The 21,591-nt window shown below is 43.4% G+C and overlaps 1 pseudogene; it reads left to right on the forward strand.

The window, feature by feature from the left end:
- Positions 1-17,554: 17,554 nt before the first annotated feature.
- On the forward strand, positions 17,555-18,180 carry LOC103728772 (annotated as a pseudogene).
- The last annotated feature ends 3,411 nt before the right edge of the window (positions 18,181-21,591 follow it).

A 21,591-nucleotide genomic window follows, 5' to 3' on the forward strand; every position in this document is an offset into this window, starting at 1 on the left:
CACACCTTTAATCCCAGCATTTGGGAGGCAGAGATAAGTGGATCTGCATGACTTTGAGCCCAGCTTGGTCTACAAAGTGAGTTCTAGGCCAGCCAGAGCTATATAGGGAGATGTTAAAAACAAAACAAAACAAAACAAAAACAAATTGGGGTTCGAGAAATGGCTCAGTGAATAACAGCACTGGTTGCTCTTGCAGAGGACCTGGGTTCAGTTCCCAGCACCGACTTGGTGGCTAACAACAGTCCATAACTCTAGTTCTGGGGGAATCGATGCCTTCTGGCCTCCATTGAGAGTAGATGACACAGATGCACTTAGGTCCACGCAGGCAAACACTCTTACACATAAAATATAAATTAATTCATTAAAAAATAACCTCCTTAAACAAACTAAATCTGTTTCCAGGTAAGTGTAGGAGTGAAACACATACTGAAATCTGAGTCCACTGAGTCCAGAAAGGAAGAAAGCAGGGGAGGGCTGACATACTGAGCAAACAGAAGATGATTCGTCTAGATACAAAATATATGAAAATGGGGATCGGTCCAAATGGAAGCTTAACGATACTGTAGATTAGCTGGCTGCTTCCAAGCAGTGCGTATTCTGTTGGAACAGTACTTCCTTCCCCAGCATCAGAGGAGATGCCTGGCTTTTCATAAGTCTTGAAATTCAGATCAAATGTGTGGACTTCATCTTTGAAAACAGACCTGAGGAGGAGCTGTGAATGCTAGGGAAGTGTTAAGACTACATTCCAAGGCCCTGTCTTTGTCTCTGGAGAAGGGAATGGAGGGTCCTCCGACTACAGAGAGAGCTAGAGGGCATGAGACTCAGCAACAGAGCAAGATACCTACCTGGACTTCCCCACAGGCAGGCAGCAGCAATAGAAGCCAAACTGAGGCGCTACTCCTCTCTGCTGGGATAGGCCTCTCTTTGCATCACATCATTTAGACAGGCTGTATGTGTGCAGAGCCACGGACCATGTGTTTATACCTTTTGCTACTGTGTTCTCTGCCTCCTGGACACTTTCTTCTTCTGCACCTTTAGCAGAATAAAGATGGGGGGCATGCATTTTGCATGGCTGGCTTGTAGTTTCTCCACTGTCAGGCCATGGCAGCACTCTAGGGAGCCCTGGATGAATATTTCAGTTGGGCTAGCAATAAGTGAGGTCTAGGTCGTTTCTCCCAGGCAGGGCTTGCCAGAATCTCCAAATATTTTAGCTGAAGTTGGATTTTGCCAGTTAAATGGAGAAGTTAGGGTGATGTGGGGGTGTTCATGTCAAATTTTCATGCCCTTTCTCTTGTTTGTGGTTTAGATAGTCACAGCCATTATATCTGTCACTCTGCTGGAATGAGAAGCGTCTAAAGCACATATACCACCAATAAACAGTCTCAGAATCAGTGTGCCATAGGTGTTAAGTACACATTTCATAGGCAACTGTGAAGATACTCAGAGGAATTGCTGCCTTCCACGAGCAGCGGCACTCATCTCTATAAATGTGCAGAATAAAGCAGAGTCACTGCCCTCTGAACAGCATTCTCAGTGATGACACCAGCAATGGAGAAAGAGAGGGCGTAATTGGGATCTCCAGCATCTTGGGGAAGACATCAATGTAATGTCTGCCAAGGATATAGCTTATGGCCTTATAAAACAGTATCCGTAGAAATAAAATGCCCCTCTATTGAATGACCAATACAGCAGACAAAAGCAACCAGAGAGGCCCTGAGGTAATGCCGGGTAATCCCAGAGCTGACATCTTGGTAGCTCTGCACTCACCCATTCATCTGATCAGATGTGAATGGAAGCAAAGAGTACGAGCCTCAGCCAAGGGCCTGCTTTGTTTTGTTTTATTTAGGCTTTTTTGAGACAGGGTCTCCTGTAGCCCCAGATAACCTGGAACTCACTATGTAGACCAGGCTGGCCTCAATCTCATGGAGATCCACATGCTTCTGCCTCCCTCTAGAGTGCTGGGATTAAAGGCATGAGCCACCGCATGCCTGACAAGGGCCTGACTTACAGGCTGTAAATTCAGTAAATGGCTGACCTGCATTAATACAAAGTCAGAAACAAGAAACAAAATGGAATTGCACAGATGCTTATAATGAGTGATGACACACAGCTCATCAAAACCTCTGAACCAGGTGAGAAAGTGATGCACCCATTCCAAGGTGACAATGGCTGGAGAGATTTCCTAGAATAATCATCTGACTGACATCGCCCAACCAGCCTATTAAGGACGCTGGTCCTGATATTTACCCTGGCATGACTGTTGAGTTTGAAGTAAGAACCCTGTGCTCTACTTTGTCGACAGGTTGAGAAACTGAAGAACTCTATGTAGACTTCACCAAAGCAATCTGGATGGAGACTTCCAGCAGTTGTCACCACTGAAGGCTTCACAGAACCAGTAAAGTATAAGGAATATTTTTATTTTGAGTGTAGGTGTGTATGTAAGTGCTTGTGATTTATACATGTGTTGATGTGGGAATATGCACATATGTGTGTGAGTGCATGTGGCAGTCCAAGGTGGACACCAGGTATCTTCCTTGATTGCTCTCTATCTTACTGTTTGAGACAGGGTCTGTGGTGGTTTGAATGACACCATAGGCTCCAAGAATTTGGACATTTTGTCCCCAGTTTGTTGCCCTGTTTTGAGAGACTTTAGGAGGCATGGCCATGCGGAGGAAGAAGCACGTCACTGGAGGTGGGCTTAGAGAGTTCTTAAGCCTTGCCGAATTTCCAGTTATGATCTGTTCTCTGTGCCTGCTTGAAGATGTGACCCTCTGCTTTCTGCTCTGACCACCTCCTGCTGCTATGCCTCCCTGCCATTTTGGTCTTTAATCCCTCTAGAACCTGGAACTGTAAACTAAATATACTTTCTTCTATAAGTTCCCTTGGTCATGGTGTTTTATCACGACAACAGAAAAGTGACTACAAGATCATTCACTGAACTTGGAGATCACTGATCTAGCAACAGTGCTGGTCACCAGCATTGGGGCTATAGGAGTGTGCCACCGTGCCAAGCTTTTAAGTGCATGTCAGGGATCCAAGCTTGGGTCTTCTTGCTTGTGTGCCAGACACTTTTCTGACTGAACCATTTTCCCAGCTCCAAGGAAGGGCTATCATTTACTGAGCATTTACCACGTGCCAAGCTGCCAGAAACATGACACATTCAAAAACAGGTAAGTAAATTGGGTTTCATGAAGTGAGTGTTTTCAAAACATCAGGGTCACCAACTATTATTTTCCCTAGACTGAGGAAGCAAGAAACTGGGGCTTGGGTCAACTGTGCCTAAAAGAAGCTATAGGTGGCTGAAAGGGACAGGGATGCCACCAACCTGCAGCCATGATGCAAGGAGAAAGGCAGATGAATAAATAACCTGATGCCACTCTTGTCCTGATTCTAGGTGTCCTATTAGTGTCCCCATTGGCCAGTCCAATCAAAAGTCATAGTACATGGGAGACCATGGATGTATTTCTTTAAGATCACAGAGATGAGCTAGGCATGATGGTACAGGCCTGTAATCTCAGGACTTGAGAAGTGAAAACAGGAGGATCAGAGGTTCAAGATCAGAATCAGTTACATAGTGAAGTGAGGCCAGCCTGGGCTCCATGAGGCCTTGTCTCCAAAACAATCACAGAGCTAAATGGGGAAGTGGTAGAGCTTGATTGATAGAGTGCTCACTTAGCCTGCATGAAGCCCTGGGCCTTATCTCCAGCACCACATAAACTTGGTGTGATGGCACACACCTGTAATCCTAGCACTTGGGAGAGGGAGGTGATCCAAGGCTACATAGCAAATTCAAAGTCAGCCTGGGCTACATGAGACCTTGTCTCAAAAAAAAAAATTCACACAGCAGGAGAGAGACAAATACAGGATGGATCTTCAAAATCCTTCATGGAATAGCCAGCACAGCCCTTTTTGAAGATGAACGAGAAAGATAAAATAACTTATACAAAACAAAATTGTGCAAATAAGAAAATGGTATAACCAAGAGTGGAACCTGGAGCCGACTCTGGAGCCCAGCACCTACAACTCTATTAGATTTTTCATTTCTAGGCTCATTTATCAGTGCATTTTCTGTTGCTATAACTGAATACCACAGACTGGTTGATTTATAAAGATAGGTTATATGGCACGTGATTCTAGAAGATGAGAAGTCTAACTAAGATCATGACCATGACATCTAATGCATGCCTTCATATAGCATCATAACATGGCAGAGGGCTTCACATGGCAAGAGAGAGCAAATCTGCTACAAAGGTATTTCTTCCTCTTTTTATCAAGCCATCTGCCCCACCATGGGATCCCCATCTTTATTATTTCTTCGAATCCTAATTACCTCCCAGAGGCCCCACCTCCAAGGGACATTAACATATTCGTTTGAGGGCTAACATTCTAACACATGAAGCTTTGGGAGACATAGTCAAACCATGGACTCATCCCATCTTACCACCTTCCAGTTCCTTCTACTCATATTCTCCTGTAGCCTTGTAATCCCAGCACTTGGAGACTGAGGTAGGAGGACTGCCATGAATTTGAGGTCAGCCTAGACTACATGACAAGTTTTAGCCAATTTTACTTGATACTTGTTGGGAATGTATTATGTCACAAACATAGATGGATGCAATTTTGTCTTTCCATAGTCAAAATTTATTAAATAACTCTAAATTCACAAGCTATGTCACCTCTGTTGGCTATAACATACAAATAGTCCTGGTTTCCCTTGATAGATGGCTGCTGGCAAGTACAGGTTCTGTTTGTTACCAATCTTAACTATTAATATTAACTCTCAGATCACACACTACAAAATAATTATATCTCTCTATATATGTAGGTCACATAATGACTACAAAAGGTTTGAAGAGGCCACGGCAGAACTCAAGGAATTCAGATGTAGTACTGGTGACAGAGGCAGAGAGCTGCTAGAGATGTCTCTACAATGTCAAGTAGGCTAAGAATTGAGTTGAAAGACCCAGCATAGAACTAGGGAAGTGGCCAGGAGGCTCCAACCTTAGCTGAGAAACTATTGACAACTGATCAGTACTGGATAACGGAGAGTTGGTCTTCTTTAAAGGAGTGACACTAGATAGGCTGAGCAGGTTCCAGTGGATGAACTCACATTGAGTTCTGGGGACACAAACTTGACTCGTAGACCTTAACATAAATGACAGAATAAATGGAATCCAGTGAAGGAAGTTATAGAGGGTACAGATAGGGAGGGACTCTTAATAGGATTAAGATGTATGAAATGTACAAAATTAAGTAAAAATGTACTTTAAAAAGAATTAAAAACCCTAAGTCTTTAGCTTCAACTTCTTTTGCCGTAAGCATTTGAGGGTTTCATTTCAATGTGAAATTTTAGGAGTTCCACCCCTTCAAGAATGTCTTTTGATAACTGTCCTTTTAACTATCTTTCCTATCTCCGTATTTGAGCCGAGTGGGTAGACAGATGTTGATTCTTGTAGGCCATGTCAGCCATGTAGAGCAAAGTGAGCTGAAGCTGCTATACAGTTGGGAGTTCTCTCCATATTAGCTCCTGGACATACATACCAGGTAGCTAGACTGTAACTGCAGGAGTGAAGATGCTCTAAGGAGAAGCACTTGCCCCCCAAAGAAGGTGTTTTTCTAGGAATCTCATGCTGGCTGACGGGAAAAGCTGAAGCCTGGTACCAGCCAGAGGAGGAACTTGTCTCCCAGTAACAGATTTCACACCGTTCTCAATTTGTCAGACCACCATGCAGAAGAGCCTGAGATGGACAATGATGATGGGTGAGACCATGCCTTGACCAGGACTGCTTACTTACATGTACCACTTACCCTCTACTTAAATCTAACCCTCATTCCAGTTCCTGGAAGATGGACAAGGACAGTGGGGGTCAGGATGCTAGATCTCTTTATTTGCTCCTCTTCCCAATGTGGCCACATTGAAAAAAATCTCCTTTCTCTGATTTTCACTATTACTTGGCTCTTCAATTGGCCTATTGTAGCCAAGCCTAGGGCCCAGGTTCTGACCCTAACAAATCTGGCAGCAAGATGATAGGTCAGTGGGAACCATCACCATGGTAATGTTAGGTGTCTTCTTCTTTATGGGATCCAGATGAGGGTGTTACATTTTTCTTGGCCTGATGTGTTCAGTAAGTTCTCAGGTCTGGTTTTTCTGATAAAAGAATATGCCCATGTGCTCATTTGGTCTACTTTGGCATGTTCACAGGGGCTACTTTTTTACTTTTAGTAATAAGTTATCAGCCTGTGTCTTGTGGGTGGTGCTGGACAGATGCTGTTGTTTCCATGTCCAGAGTTAGCCTCCATATTCAAAATGAAGTCAAAAGCTGCTTGTAAAATTGTATCTTTCAGGGCAAGGCACTGACTGTTTCAGACCGTTCTGAAAACTACTGTCTTATCCAGTATTGAGGAACTTAGGGCAGGGAACAGCCTGATCTCAACAAGACCCTTTCTCAAAACAAAAACAAAGAGACCATCTGTAGTTCATGGGCCTCTTAGGGCTCCTCCCTCTTTTGAAGCTCTGAGGTTGTTCTATGTCATTTTTCTTGTTCCATCTCCCATTCCCATCATTCTTCTTAAAAGGCAGCCACTCTATCCTACTCGTGTTTTGATCACCTGCAGGATCTAGCCCTGTGCTGGACAGTCATTTACCCTTGCTGGCTGGTTTGCTGGATGGATTTGTCAAGACAGACAGGCCAAACACAGCATTTATTTCACACAGTCAAAACTAACATAGTTGGAAAACATACTGAATAATTTAATAGTCAGTATATTAAAACTCACAATAATATTTGAGGCTTAAATATTTTATTTATACCCCAAACAGAATTTATTATCATTTTCCTTTCCAGGATTTAATGGAGACAAACACATCAATAATATTTTCAAAAGCTACTTCTGGCAAAAAAAAAAAAAAAAAAAGCTGGCTCTTAAAAAAAAAATCCATAAAAGCATGTATCTAGCTAGGCAAGGCATACATTTTATTTTTGCCTCCAACTCCAATATGACTTGGCATGGCATCGTGACATCCTGTATTGCACAATTTGATATTTGGTTCCTCAAGGTTATCTAGCATTCATTTCGTGTTTTGAAAATACTGTATTGAAATATGAGGTGTCGGTAATCTCCTTAAGCAGTGCCCCAGAGGCAAGTGCAAGGACCTTCACAGCTATGGGGAATGGCACCCTGGCCTTACCCTGAGGCACCAGGCAGTAGCTCTCAACTGGAGGAGAGAAAATGCAGAGGGTTGTTAAAGAGTATCTCTAGCCTCTTGATGTTTCATTTCTGAAACAGATGTTCAAAGAGAGCCTCTGTCCCCATCATATAGCCTAGGCTAGCCTCACACTCACTGGGTAACTGAGGCTGACCTTGAACTCCTGACATTCCTGCTTTCATTTCCCAAGTGCTGAACTGTATCTAATATTTAAACTTTCTTTAACATTTAAATCTTGTTATAAATTATGTCTTTGAGCAAATGTAACTCAAAAAGCTACAAAATGGAGCTGAGCAATGTGGAGCATGCCTTTAATCTCAGCATAGAGGCAGGCGGATCTCTGGGAGATTGAGGCCAGCCTGGTCCACATAGTGACTTCCAGGTGGGCTGGGACTGGGGAAACCCTGGCAATAAATAAATAAATAAATAGACAAATAGTTAAAATAAAACAATATGTAATTGTCAAAGCAAAATAAGACACAAGAGCATATAAATATATGATAAGTACGTAGGTAGATAGATATCTCCACTGTAAAGACACTTTTGCATGATTCTCTTTCAAAGTGTGAACCCACACTTGAGTATGTACTGACCTTTTCCTGTGCATCTTTCTCTAAACGATTGTGCTTAAATCTGTACCCTCCCTGCTTAATAAACTTAATAAACTTGTCACTTTGCTTCACTCTGGCTCATCCTGAAATTCTTTTCTGTGCTTTAGTCAAGGACCCATCTTTTTCCTGTAGCCCCAGTGGGCTTGGAACTCACCATGTAGACCATACTGGCCTTGAACTCGCAGCGATCCACCTGTCTCTGCCTCCCAAGTGCTGGGACTAAAGGTGTGCACCACGACCACCAGCTTCAAGGTCACATCCTTACCTCATGGAGATTCCTATGCTAGGAACGCTTTAGGCTGCTGTTGGCTTCATTGAGCTGCCTCCCCAACACAGCTGCCATTACCAAGGCACATCAGTGAATAACCACCCATTTGGGACTGGAGGGAAATAGCTCAGTGGCAGAGCTCCTCTTGTGCACCATGCATGAGGCCCCAGGTTTCATCACCAATACTGTAAAGAAAAATGAAATAATTTTCTTCCATTTGAGGAAACATTTCACTTAATTGCTTTTAACTAATTAACAAATTAAATTATGTACGTGCAACTATGCATACAGGCTTGCAGGTGCCCTCAGAGGAAGGCATTGGATCCCCTGGAGCTGGAGTGGAGCTGCCCAATGTGTATTCTGCCCAATAGAACCAAAGTCAGGTGCTCTGCAAGAGGAGCAAGTACTCAGTCACTGAGAGATCTCTTCATCCCTGCTTAACTGCTATTAAAATTAAGGGTTGAAATGATAAAAACCATTTGCAAGTGATTAAAATCTTCTGTTTCGTATTACGGATATGTAGGGGTAAAAGACAACACCCAGTAGACCTAAGCAGACCCAAGGGAGAGCCAAAGAGAAAGGGCAAGCTAGACATTAAGAAAGACAGAAGGAGAGGCAGGCCCGAAGGGAACAACATGACAGGCAGTTTCCAGGTGCAAAAGTTCCCATTCCCTGCCTTCCTCTGAACTCAGGCTTTCAGAGGAGGTGTCACCATCTTAGTTTTGTTTCCTGTTGGTATGATCAAAAATACCCTGAAAAAAGCAACTTAAGGGAGAAAGGGTTTATTTGGCTCACAATTCCAAGTACATCACTGCAAGGAAGTCAAGACAGCAGAAACTTGAAACAGCTACTTGTGTTATATCCGTAGTAGAGACAGAGAGCAATGAATTAATGCATGCAAGCTAGAGCTCAGCTATCTTTCTCCACTCTGATAGAATCCAGGATCTCCTCTCTGGGGAATGTTGCCACCCACAATGGATGGGTCATCTCACATCAATTAATGCAATCAAGATAATTCTTCAGATATATTCTCAGAGACCCTTCTCCCTGGTGAGTCTAGATTGTGTCAAGTTGACAATTATAAGTAGCTATTATACCACTCTTTAAAATACATTGCTTTGGGGCTGGAGAAATGGCTCAGTAGTTAAGAGTACTGGCTGCTCTTGCAGAGGACCTGTGTTCAGTTCCCAGCACCTACATGGCAGCTAATAACCCTCAGTAACTCCAGTTCCAGTGGATCTGATGCCCTCTTCTGCCTCTATGAGCATTTGCACACATGTGGTACACTTATATACATGCAGGCAAAACACTCATATGCATTACATAAAAATAATTAATTAAAAAATACAATGCTTTTCAGGTTGGTAAGATGGCTCAAGGTGTAAAGCTGCTTGCTGTCAAATCTGAATTCAATCCCCAGGACCAACATGATGGAAGGAGAGGACTCCTGCAGGTTGTCCTCTGACTTACACCTACAAGCCTTGGCATACACACCTGCACCCACACACATATACACTCAAAATAAAAATAAATGTTTTGTGGCTCTTGAACACAGTTTTTCTGCTTTTTTGACTAAACCTCAATTTTACTTAGGGAAAAAGTTAATTTTTTTCTGAGAAAGAGGAACATTTTATTCCTGCATACAGGTGAAGTAATCATCTAGGGTTTAGACATGCACTTTGGAAAGTGAAAATCATCACCAAATTGACCACCTCCATCTGGAAGTGCTTTGGAGGTTGTCAAAAAGACCTTTCTTTGAGGCCTCCCCATTTGTGTTCAGAAGACTACACTTAGAGCAGCAGGCCACTTGGTTCTTCCTCCCAAAGAGCACAGGCACAGGTGGACTCTGCCTCCACCGGCCATTCTTCCCCTTTTCCTAAACCAAGCCTCAGGCTGGAACATTTCAAAACATCAGCTACTGCAGAAGTATAAAGGAGGTAGGAGTTTAGCACTTTCCACGTCGCATGTGTTCGAACTTTGGAATCTGTGATGACTTAAGGTAGGGCAGGATTGGGTGGGCTAGGAGTGGCTGTTGGTAATCAATCAATAGGCATTTTCTGTAGGGCCAAAGGCAGTCAAGTCTTTGGGTTTTCATGAAACTCTTACAAAGTCTCCAAACTCTCCACCACTAGAGTTGGCAGTCTAGAGTAGTGGCTAAAAAACTTCTCCTAGAAAGGGCCAGCTAATAAATACTTGAGTTCAGGGGTCACACAAGTTTCTTCATAATCAGTCAACTCCATTGTTAATATATTACCTACAGCTATGGACAATATGTAGATAAATGAACAGGGCTGTATTCTAATACAACTTTTTTATGGACAATGAAATCTTAATCTTACCTATTAGGTACTACAGAATAGTATTCATTTCGTTTTTTCAGCTGTTTAAAAATGGTGAAAGCAATCATGGCCTAGTGGTACAGGACCGTCTTCTTAGCTACTTGGAGGGATGAGGCAGGAGGGTTTCTTAAGGCAGGATGAGGCCTGCTTGAGTTCCACAGCGAGTGAAAATTCATCCTTGGCAGCTTAGTGAGACCCTGTCTTAAGATGAAGAAAAAAAAAGTAAAAAAAAAAAAGAACTGTGGATATAGCTCAGTGGTAGAACTTTTGCCTAGTAAGTGCATGGTCCTGAGTTCCATTCCTGGTACCACACATCCACAAAAAGTGAAAAGCATTCTTAGTTTTCTTAGTTTACTAAACAGCAATACAAACAGATGGTAGACCAGATTTGATCCTCCCCGGCCCCCCACAGGCCATAGTTTGCTTATCCCTGATCTAGACTGAAAATCTGGGCGTAAAAAGATACTGAAGCCCAGGAGAGTGATGTTGCTGGAAAGTCATTTTCCTCTAGAGTAATTTCAGTGTATAAAGAGGAATTCTCAAACACTCACCAGATAACCGGAACTCCTCATTGCCTGGCTATGTCAGATAACTAAAGGTTAACCAGTCACCATCAAAGCAATGTTAACCTTGCCTACCAATTCCAACTCCTGACGCTAGTTTGGAGGTTGAATGGAGTAAGTTCCATCAGCAAATAGAGACTCATATGCTAAGAACAAGTCAGTGAACAGAACTGATGAACTCTGAAGCAATTTAAAGAACTAATCAATAGGTAAATCTACCCCCAAAGTGCTACAGCAAGTTACATTTAAAGAGGTATGTAACTTTCCCAGAAGATGTCTCAGCACACTTATCAGATAGCTATGTTATCCACTGGTAAGTACACACAATATATTTCCCTTCAACCAAGGACTCTAAGTTATTAGTCATGTACTAAATCCAACCCTGTCATCTGATGCAGGGGGGACAAAAGCTCACTAAAGGGAAATTGCTTGCCAAAGTTCACATACCTTACCTAGGGAGGGAGCCACAAATTTGGATTAAGGTCTCAAACAATAAAAAGGCCAAAGGCTGCTATTCCTAGCCCCAGGGGCTGGTAGAGTTGGCAACAAGTATGCTCCAAAAAGATAATTGATTGTCCTTTGGAGGCAGAGCTACCCAATTTCCACAGGGATTGATTGGGACTGGGATGGTGTCAGAAACAGGGTAGAGTAAGCCAGTTTAAAAAAAAAACCTGAAAGGTTCAGGTCATCCGTTTGCAAGCCAGGAAGAGGATTAAGCAGTGGTGCGTTTGGAAAGTTTTAGAATGTTTTAGATATGGAGCTTCCCTGGAGGAAGTAGACCACTCTGGGTGGCCTTTGAGGTTTAATGGGCTGGTCTTAATTCCTGTCAGCTCTCTGTGTCCTGAGTGTAAACACAGCATGCTTTCTGGACCATGCCTTCCCCAACATAATGGACTGCATCCCCTCAAACTATAGGCCAAAATAAACCCTTTGTATATTAGGTTGCTTCTTGTCAGGTATTTGGTCATAGCAATAAAAAAAATTAATAATACAAGTGGGCTTTGTAGGAATGACTTACCTACCCTTGTAACCAAAGTTAATCTTATGTTTTGAGATCATTTAACATTATCTCAGCTTGTTTAAAATAAACTTAAAGAAAACAAGCTGACTCCTCTTATAACTTAAATATATAGCCTTAATCCCTCATGGCCCTTCCTTGCATCTGACCCAGAATAATGTGTGTGTGTGTGTGTGTGTGTGTGTGTGTGTGTGTGTGTGTCTATGGTGTGTATGTGTGTGTGGTGTGTATATGTGTGTGATTTGAAAATATCATTGCTGAAAGCAGCAATGTTGAAAGCAATAAATTATCCCATTTGGGTTGCAAATAAAAGGTCAAATTAGAATGATAAGATCTATTTGTAGTTTTGTGTGCTGTTCTGGGTCAGTAGGGATCAGAAGAGACATAATCCTCTCATAAAACAAGTTCTTCTTCACCCATGTGATGCTGGATATAGTGCTTCAATAAAAAGCAAACAAGGCCTTGTGTTTATAGGAAAGAACAGTTCTGAGAGCACAATTCTGGGAGAAATCTGAAGGACAAGTTCTCAAAACATACAGAGTCCCACTCTTGGTTTTAATGGATGCTGAGACTCAGGTTATTTTCATTCAGACATCACCATAATGTGGTATCAACTCAATACATAGTAGCTTCTGAAACCACAGACACCAAGTCCTATTCAGTTATCAAGATGTGCATTATTGACCATTTAGACTATCTAGGGAGATATGAAAGTCTCAAGAACCAGTGTCTTATGGTGCTGAAGGCCCCAGGTCGTGAGAACTCAGCTCCTCAATCAAAAATCTGTGGTCTTGAATCCTATTTCTACTTAACACTATTTGACTTTGAGTGGGTTAGGTAACTTGTGCTAACTTTCTGTAAACAAAGTCTACTTTCCCCAAATAAGGTATGGAGAGACCAAAGGTACAATTCCTTCCATCCACCCAAGTTTAGCTTTTTGAACCAAGGGGTTACTTTCAGGAATGTAGGTGACCTCCAAAGAGATGCTTCACCAAAGCCTCATGCCAACATGGATGATGATTTCTCCAGAGCTTCACAGATGGAATCCTCCCCCATTCATTTGACTTTCCATCCCCTACACACACTAGTATTACCTGAGACCATAAGTAGCTGGGGCAGAATTACATACAGTTGAGGAGGGTACCTAGGAATAAATGGCTGGAATTTCAGGTGAGGGTTTATTGACTTTCTCCACTTCCTCCTTCTGTGAGAAAATGTCAACAGTCCTGATCTTGTTGAGGGTCTTGTGCTTTGATTAAGGTGGCACTCTCAGTCTCAGCATTAGCACCATCATCCCTGAAACTCCTGTTCCATGAGAGTGAAGTAGAGGAAAGAAGTAAATGCACAGGCTTAAGTGTAGGAGAAGAAAGATGAGACAGAGGTCCAAGTACACTAACTTGTGCACTCATGGAGGCTGCAGGAGCAGAAACAGGGAATTCCAGACACTGGTACAAACTGGTGGACTGTATGCTACTGTTGATTATTCATCTCAATGGACCTGGAATTTCACCATCTGATTGCTGAGACCACCTCTGAGAGACGGCCCTTCTTACAACCAAAGCGGAAGTCCCTGTTGGCCCTCTGTCCTGGACTCATGGCATTCTGGACTAGTTTTGTTCTCACCTGTGCCCAAGAGTTACCCACGTACAATAAGTCATCTCTTTTGCTGTCTCAGCCAAAGAATTTTTTAAAAAGATGGTAATGGCTATGTTGTACTTCAGAGGCAAGGATTCAATAACATCTGTATTTCATAGCTTTATCCATAAAATGGGGATGTTGTTAATAGTAACTTCTTCTTAGGATTGTGAGAATTAAAAATACTGGTATGTGTAAAACACATGCTGTGTGTTTATATGAGACAAGAATTATTGCTATTAACCTCAAAGATAGGTCCTCATAGTAAAGTAGTAAAGCTACCAAGACAGGTACAAAGAGTGTTTGTGTGACAATAGGAGTATGAAGGATGAAACAGAAAAAGAAAGCATAAAAGTCATAGACACAGAGGAAGAGGAAACTACGGAGAGAAGAGATGAGTAGGCCAGGGTAAGGAGCAAAAGCAAGGCAGAGACTCCTGCAGCAAATACTGAACAGTCAAAGAAATAAAAATATCAACAAGGACTGTACTGAATCATGCCTTATATGTATCTTCTTTTTGTAATTTTTATTGAATTTCTGTGTATTTCATTCAGAACATCTTAATCATCTTTATACCCCCTTTCCCACTGGCACCCTCCCATAGCCCTCCCATTGGAGTTCCTGCATTCTGTTATTTGTCTTAAGGCCTATCGAGTCAACTTAGTGTTCTCAGATGTCCCTTAGTGCAAGTTCATCCACTGAGGTCTAGTCAGCCTATCTTAGTTATTTAATGTTCACTACCACCCTATGAGAATTTTACAACCCTTTTTCCAAATGAAGAACATTACATTTAGGAAGAGCATTTATCTAGCAAAATATACAGAAAACACCCAAGTCCCTGCCATCCAAGGTCCAAGGCAGCTTGACTGTAGTCACATGGTAAAGCAGCACTACTCACCTATCCAGCTTCTCTGTGACTCTTAGCGTGTAGTCCAAGTCACATATCCCCATAGTACATATTAACTAAGCCTGCCCCTCAGTAGGCAAGGGCCCCCTTCCCCTTGAAAACCTTTAATTGAAGCAACCTCCTTTGTCTGGCAGGCCTGAGACTTTACCTCAGACACCTGACACATGTGGCAAGCATTATTCATAGACCTTTTGCCTGAAAAGGGAAAATTCGTCTCCAGGTCTCCCAAAACTCTTCTCTCCCACTCTTATTTTAAATCTAATGATAAATAAACACCTGAAGGGCTAGAGAGATTGCTCAGTGATTAAGATCACTTACTGCTCTTGAAGACCCAAGTTTAGTTCCCAGCACCCACATCAGGCTGCTCACAAGTGCCCCAAACTCTAGCTACAAGGGATCTGACCCCCTTTTCGGGCCTTCTTGGGCACACACATGGCATACACTCATACAGACACACACACACACACACACACACACACACACACACACACACACACACACAAACAAAAATAAGTTCTTAAAAAATAGCAACCTGAGGGTCTGGAAAGATGGCTCAGGGGGTAAGAGCACTGACTGCTCTGCAGAGGAGCCGGGTTCAATACCAGCACCCACATGGTGGGCTAACAACAGTCTGTAACTCCAGTTCCAGGGGCTCTGACCTTCTTCTGACCTCTGTGGGCATTGCATGACATGGGTGCACTTACATACATGCAGGCAATACACTCATACACATAAAAGTAAAAAATGAAATATTTTTAAAACATAGCAATTTGAATAACATATTAGAAACTGAATTCATTGTATCCTTGCGATTCTTATTTACTGATGCCTTATTCAAAAGTTTGAGCTTGCTCTTTCTCAGCCTCCTTTGATAGCCTCATGTTTTATACCAGCTCTTAGATGGTAAATGTTGCAACAAAATATTAAACAAGATGACTTCTTTCTAACAGAAATTTATTTATTTACTCTGCCCTTACTTGATGGAAAGGGCTGGAATGAAGAAGACACTTTTTTTTACGTTTTGGATTGATTTGAAATTTTCATACAATGTAATTTGATCATACTCAGGTCCCCTCCCTCCTCTCCACTCCAACCTTACTACCCTCCTCCCTGACTTCATGTCCTCTGTTATTATTTGTCCTTTCTTTAAAGGCCTATCAAATCCACTCTGCAACTCCCAAGTGGTCTTAGGTGTGGGTCCATCCCCTGGAGTGTGGCCAGCTTACCAGGAGTCACACCAGTAAGGAAAACAGACTCTCCCTTCCCAGTATCTATCAATTGCCAGTAGAACTTTAGCTAGGGTTAGGACTTCCTGCCCACTTCCCCTATCCATGCTGGGCCCCAGTCTGACTTGTTTTTTCACAAGACTTGTGCATGTGGTCATAAGAGCTGCAGGTTCATATGTGCAACTGTCCTGTGGTATCCAGACAACACAGTTTCCTCATGTTCATCTACCACCTCTGGCTCTTACACTCTTTCTGCCCCCTTGAAGAACGGATTTGTAAAGGTGATAATTTTCAGGGGCTGGGAAGATAGCTTGGTGGGTGTAGTACAAGCATGAGGATCTGAGTTTGATCCCCAGAAACAACATTTAAAAGAAGGGCATGGTGTCACATGCTTGGAATTCCAGGACTGAGGAAACAGAGACAGGCAGATCCTTGGGGCTCACTAGACATCTAGCCTAGCCTAACCCATAAGCTCCAGGTCAGCGAGAGACCTTGTCTCAAAAAAACAAGGTGAATAACTCCTGACTTCTGGCCTCCGCAGACATACAGGTGATTAATCTCTTTGTTTCCAAAGGATGAAAACTAAAGGCCTAAGAGATCAGGTGGCTGACCCAAGGTCACATAACCAGAGGGGGTTGGCAGTAAGTTTCCTGAGAGCCAATAAACTCTTTCTCCTTTTTCTGTCTCCATGGCCTCCTTTCCCTCACAAAGGATTTGGTCTGAGAAGAATGTCTTTCCTGTTTTTCCCAAATGAAAGACAAATGCTAAGATGGAAACAAATGTGCTTTCCCCCACCCTGATTCAGGTGTGCTTTCTAGCTGGGGGTCTCAGCTCAGGGTCCACAGCAATGGGATGTGCCCTCACATTGCTAATTAGGAAATTATGGAAGAAAACAATGTGGAAACAATGTATAAATCTAGTTGCAGATTTAGAGAAATGGGGATTCTCTGGGGGTTCCCCTTCCACTTTTTGAAATGTGTATCCTCTTTGTGTTTCTCAAGCCTTTCTGCCTCTCTCCATTTCCCTCTCCTGAGCCCCACCCTGATTTCTCTACACTGCACAGGTCTGGGTGGAGACTTCTGTTTTGAACTCCTCCATGTCCACAACATTTGGAAGCACCCACTCTACAGCTAGGCTTCATTTTAAAAATATGTTTTATTTATTATCTTTATTTTATGTGTATGAGTGTATTGCCTGCATGTGTGTAAGTGCACCCATGATGTGCACTATCTGTATCTCCAGTTCCAGGGAGATACACCTGCCACCCCTTGCCAGCAGGCCCTCGCTAGCTGTTGGTGTCTCATCCGGCACCGAGTCCCTGTCTTGGAAGTCAGTGGTGTCGTAATTCGAAGGAAATGGAAGAAAAGGAGCAATGTCACCCATGGGGCTCTTCCGTCCTGCATTGAGGCCTAGCTGGCATCTGCAGAGAGAAAAACACTGCCAGGAAAGCATGTTTTTTTCAAGGGGGGTGGGAGGGGTGGGGAAGGAAAGGGTGGAATCTTACATTTTATATGCTTGGTTTTTGGTTTTTTTTAATTGTGCACTTTGAAAGTGGTGGCTAAATAAACTAACCTAAACGTTTTTTTTTTTCTATCTCAAAGACTTAAGTGGTGATTTTTTTCCCCTTTTGATTCCAGCCTTTTCTCCCAGTGACAAAGCATAAGTCACGGACACCAGAGAATTCGGTGAACCTCAGGAATCTGAAGACAGAAGCCTCTGTCTTCCTCAGGGGGAAAGAGTGGGGCGTTTTCGGCTCTGTCTGGAACCTAAATCGAAAAACATGAGTTGCATGCCATGGAAAGGAGACAAGGCCAAATCTGAATCCTTGGAGCTGCCCTAGGCAGCACCCCCACAAATCTACCATGAGAAACAGCGCAGGGAGCTCTGTACCCTCCACACCTTCAACAACATCTTCCAAGATAGTAACGCCTTCACCAGGGAAACACCTACTCCAGGGAAACACTGCAGGAGATATTCCAGAGGTTGTCTCCAAACACTATGGTGACACCACACAAGAAGAGTATGCTGGGAAACGGGAACTATGATATGAACGCCATTATGGCAGTACTTCAAACTAAAGGCTATGAAGCTGTTTGGTGGGATAAGCGCAAGGATGTGGGTGTCATTGCACTCACTAACGTCATGGGCTTCATCGTGAACCTGCCCTCCAGCCTGTGCTGAGGTCCACTCAAGTTGCCCCTCAAAAGGCAGCACTGGGTCTGTGTCTGAGAGGTGGGAGGGACCTACAACAACCTTGACTCCAAACTCAAAATGCCAGAGTGGATTGGAGACAAGAGCAAGCTCAGGAAATTTCTGAAATACCATTTGTGAGGAAAAAACTGTGAACTCCTACTGGTGGTACCAGAAGAGGTGGAAGCCCACCAGAGTTGGAGGGCAGATGTATAACACAGTTCTATCCAACTTGCCCCTCGCCTCAACCCTCCAGTCCTGTTTGATGTGCTGTGGCCTCTATAGTGGGTCTGTCTAGCCACTTCCCCAGACATCTCATTGGGTTTCCCCTTCAGATTTGCCAGTGCAATAGGACAGATGTGTGGCCTGTTACAAGAACCACCCAGCACTGTCTGTGCCTGAGGAAGGAGGGTAGGTGCTCTGAGCACTTACAGAAGCTGCTGAACACCCAGGTTCTGTTTCAGAGAAGGAGGCAAGGGGGCCCTTGCTTATGCTTCTCTTCCTATGAGGACTTGACACAGGTTCTGCTAGTGTTATCTCTGCTGCTCCAGCACACAGGGAGGCTGCCTCTTTTCTCTCCTGTGGGGCAACTGGGTCTGAGGACACAGTACATGCAGAGCCCAGGGACTGGCTCAAAGGATCCAGAGTGTAAGTGTCTCTCATGAAACCATCTTCAAACCCCCAGCAGTGGCACACAGGGCCACCCGCAGCCCATAATACCACTTCTTACCCCATTTTGAAGGGTGGTTTACAGTCAATCTTGGAGTTTTATACTGAAAAGTTCTTTGAAATTCCAAAGTGGATGGTGAATCCCACAACATTCTAGCAAGACAAATGTGAGAAAGACACCTAAGGGGCGTGGCCAAAGCCACCAGGACAGGCTCAGAGTGGCTTTTCACTCTAGTTCTGTCCCTACCATTTCACTACATTGATTTCAGACACATGGGGGCAAATGACAATGACAAGGGAAAGTTCTAGTTGGCCCATCCTAACAAAATCAGAAACACACTCTACCCTTGACATTAAATTCCACTGGTTTGGGACAGAGTTGGGTGAGGAAACTGCTGGGAAGGTGAGCTTCACAGAGTTTAAGAGCGGCTAGAGCTGGTAGGCATCCTGGGCTCTGAGGCCAAAGCAGAAGAACCCTCAGGCTGGTGGGATGTGTGCATCTAACTAGAGGACCTGGGTTCGGCATGTTTCCTTGACAAACTGATGACTGGCCACCCCTACCTCGTCAAGCAGTTTGAGGCCATTTCTCTCTAACTTTGGAAAATCCAGAGAAGGAAGGGAAATAAGCACCGTACCACCCATCAATGTGGCCCTGGTTGTCTCAAGGCAGGTGGGCAGGCATGTGACCCAGCTAGCCCTTAGGATCTATGGTCTCCACAGGTCTGAGAGCTGCCCCATTGGCCAGGCTTCTCTCTGGCAACAGAGCTAGCCTGGGTCTTACATGCCAATCCGGAGCAAGCTTAACAGGGAAGCTGGAGCTCTTTCCACTGTCACTGAAGTGCATGTTACACCAGCACTTTTTCTGCACATGTATTGTCTAATCAGCAAGGCTGTTTTTTACACCGAGTAGCAAAGGCCCTAAGTGGCTACCATGTTAATGCTCAGCAGCTAGCCCCAGGGTCGTTTGCTCTATTTTCTATGCCAGATCTGCTTGGCACCATAGGGAGCTCTGCCCCTGCACACATTCCAACCACCACCAGCCAGAAGTTACAGCCAACCTTGTTGATTGTCACAGCAGGACCTTGGGTCCTTTGGCACTGTCAGTGATAGTAAGCCATTTCTTCAGTAGAGGAGGAAACTTCTCTTCACTAATCTGCTTGGGTCTGTGCAAATGGCACTTCAAAGGAGTCCCATGTACAGAGTCCATAAGCCAATGGGATATACAAAGATGCTTAAGCATTTCAGGGCTGGTTCTGTTCATATCCAATTCTGGTGCTTAGGAACAGGGACCCATGCTGATGCCTAAGGGCAAAAAAACCCACTTCCTTTAAGGGAGGGGCAGCCTGACCCTGATGCCTCACAAGGGCAACCCTAGGCTTTTTCTTGCTTTATTCCCCTTGTCTGTTGGCCTTGTGTTGAGTTTGTTTACAAAAGATGTATTTTGTTTAACCAAACATTAAAAATTGAAAACTGAAAAAAACACATAAAATAAAAATAAATTTAAAAATTAATTAATTAGGTAGACCTCTGCCCTATGGGTAAGTCTGAGACCTTAGCAGACAGCCTGAGAGTGCCTGATCTGCCCTCTATCTGCTGTAGGGGCTGAGATCTCAACAGACTGCCTAAGAGTGCCTGGATCTGGCCTCCACGTGGTATAGATAGTATTCCACTGAAATGGGCCAACAGCCCATGGAAAACAGATGATGCAGAGACCCAAAAGTTCAGTGTCCTGACACAATGGGAGGAAGATCATCCCACACCTACCCCCTACCCACACCCTCCAAGGCTCAGGGACTTTTTCAGAAGAGGTTGTCAGAAAGAATGTAAGAGCTAGAGGAAGGGGTGGAATGTTAACTGGAAGTGTCCTCCGACCACTATGCCAGCAAGCTATAGTCACATCTCCTTCCCATGCTCATCAAGGAGTCGAGGGAGTAGTCAGTTACTTCTCCCACCCAATCAGTCGACCTTAGCTGCATGTGGGGGATGGTCTAAGCATATATAAGCAGAGAACACCATGAGGCACTTCTCTTGCCATTTTGTGCAGCTGTCCAGAAGTCACAGAATCTATATTTGATTGTGGACTTTCCATCACAGCTGTAAATCGGGGTGGGGTTCCCACTCTTCTGTAAACAAACGCCCACCTCTGCTTTGTTAGCAAGTCCAATAAACTAGTTAGGATTTTCACACACAATAAATAAATAAATAAATAAATAAATAAATAAATAAATAAATAGCTAATGAAAACTTATTATTCCACAAAAGTTAACCCCATGTTGGCAAATTCTTTGGTCTTTGATTTTTTTTTTCTTGGTCCTCTTGAGACAGGGTCTCCCTATGACCCCAAATGGCATGGAGCTCACTGTGTGGACTGAGCTGGCCTCGAACTCACAGAGATCTGCCAGGCTTTACCTCCTAAATGCTGGGATTAAGGACGTGTGCTACCACGCCCAGCTTTGGTCTTTGATTTCTTATCTCTACTTTTCCACCCTTAAACTTCATTGTGTGTGTGTGTGTGTGTGCGTGTGTGTGTGTGTGTGTGTGTATGTTTATGTAACCTGCTTCAAGTTATTTCTGGAAAAAATGTGTTAAAATTGCCTCTCTTCGGAATAATAAAAAATATTCTAAAAAAAAGCAGCACGAAGTTGGGAGGTAGGAGTTAGGGGGAAGAGTGGGAGTAAATATATTCAAAATATGTTGTATGCAAACATGAAATTCTCAAAAACCAAAATTATATAAAAATTAATTAATTAATTAATTAATTAAAAATGATCCTGAGACAGTCACTAGCTGGCAGTTAACAAAGCAGATGTCAAAAGAATGCTCTTGAGTTCATTTTCTAAACACAGTTATTAAACATGAAGTGTTTAAGAGTGTCTTGGAGTCCATTAAAACTGTCTTCACTGCTCAGCACTCTTGGGTCCTGGGAAAGTGGGATTAGGAGATTTTCCCCCTTCATTT

The sequence above is a fragment of the Nannospalax galili genome, unplaced genomic scaffold (genome assembly GCF_000622305.1).
Source record: "Nannospalax galili isolate Female #2095 unplaced genomic scaffold, S.galili_v1.0 scaffold371, whole genome shotgun sequence".
In the NCBI taxonomy this organism is placed as follows: Eukaryota; Metazoa; Chordata; class Mammalia; order Rodentia; family Spalacidae; genus Nannospalax; species Nannospalax galili.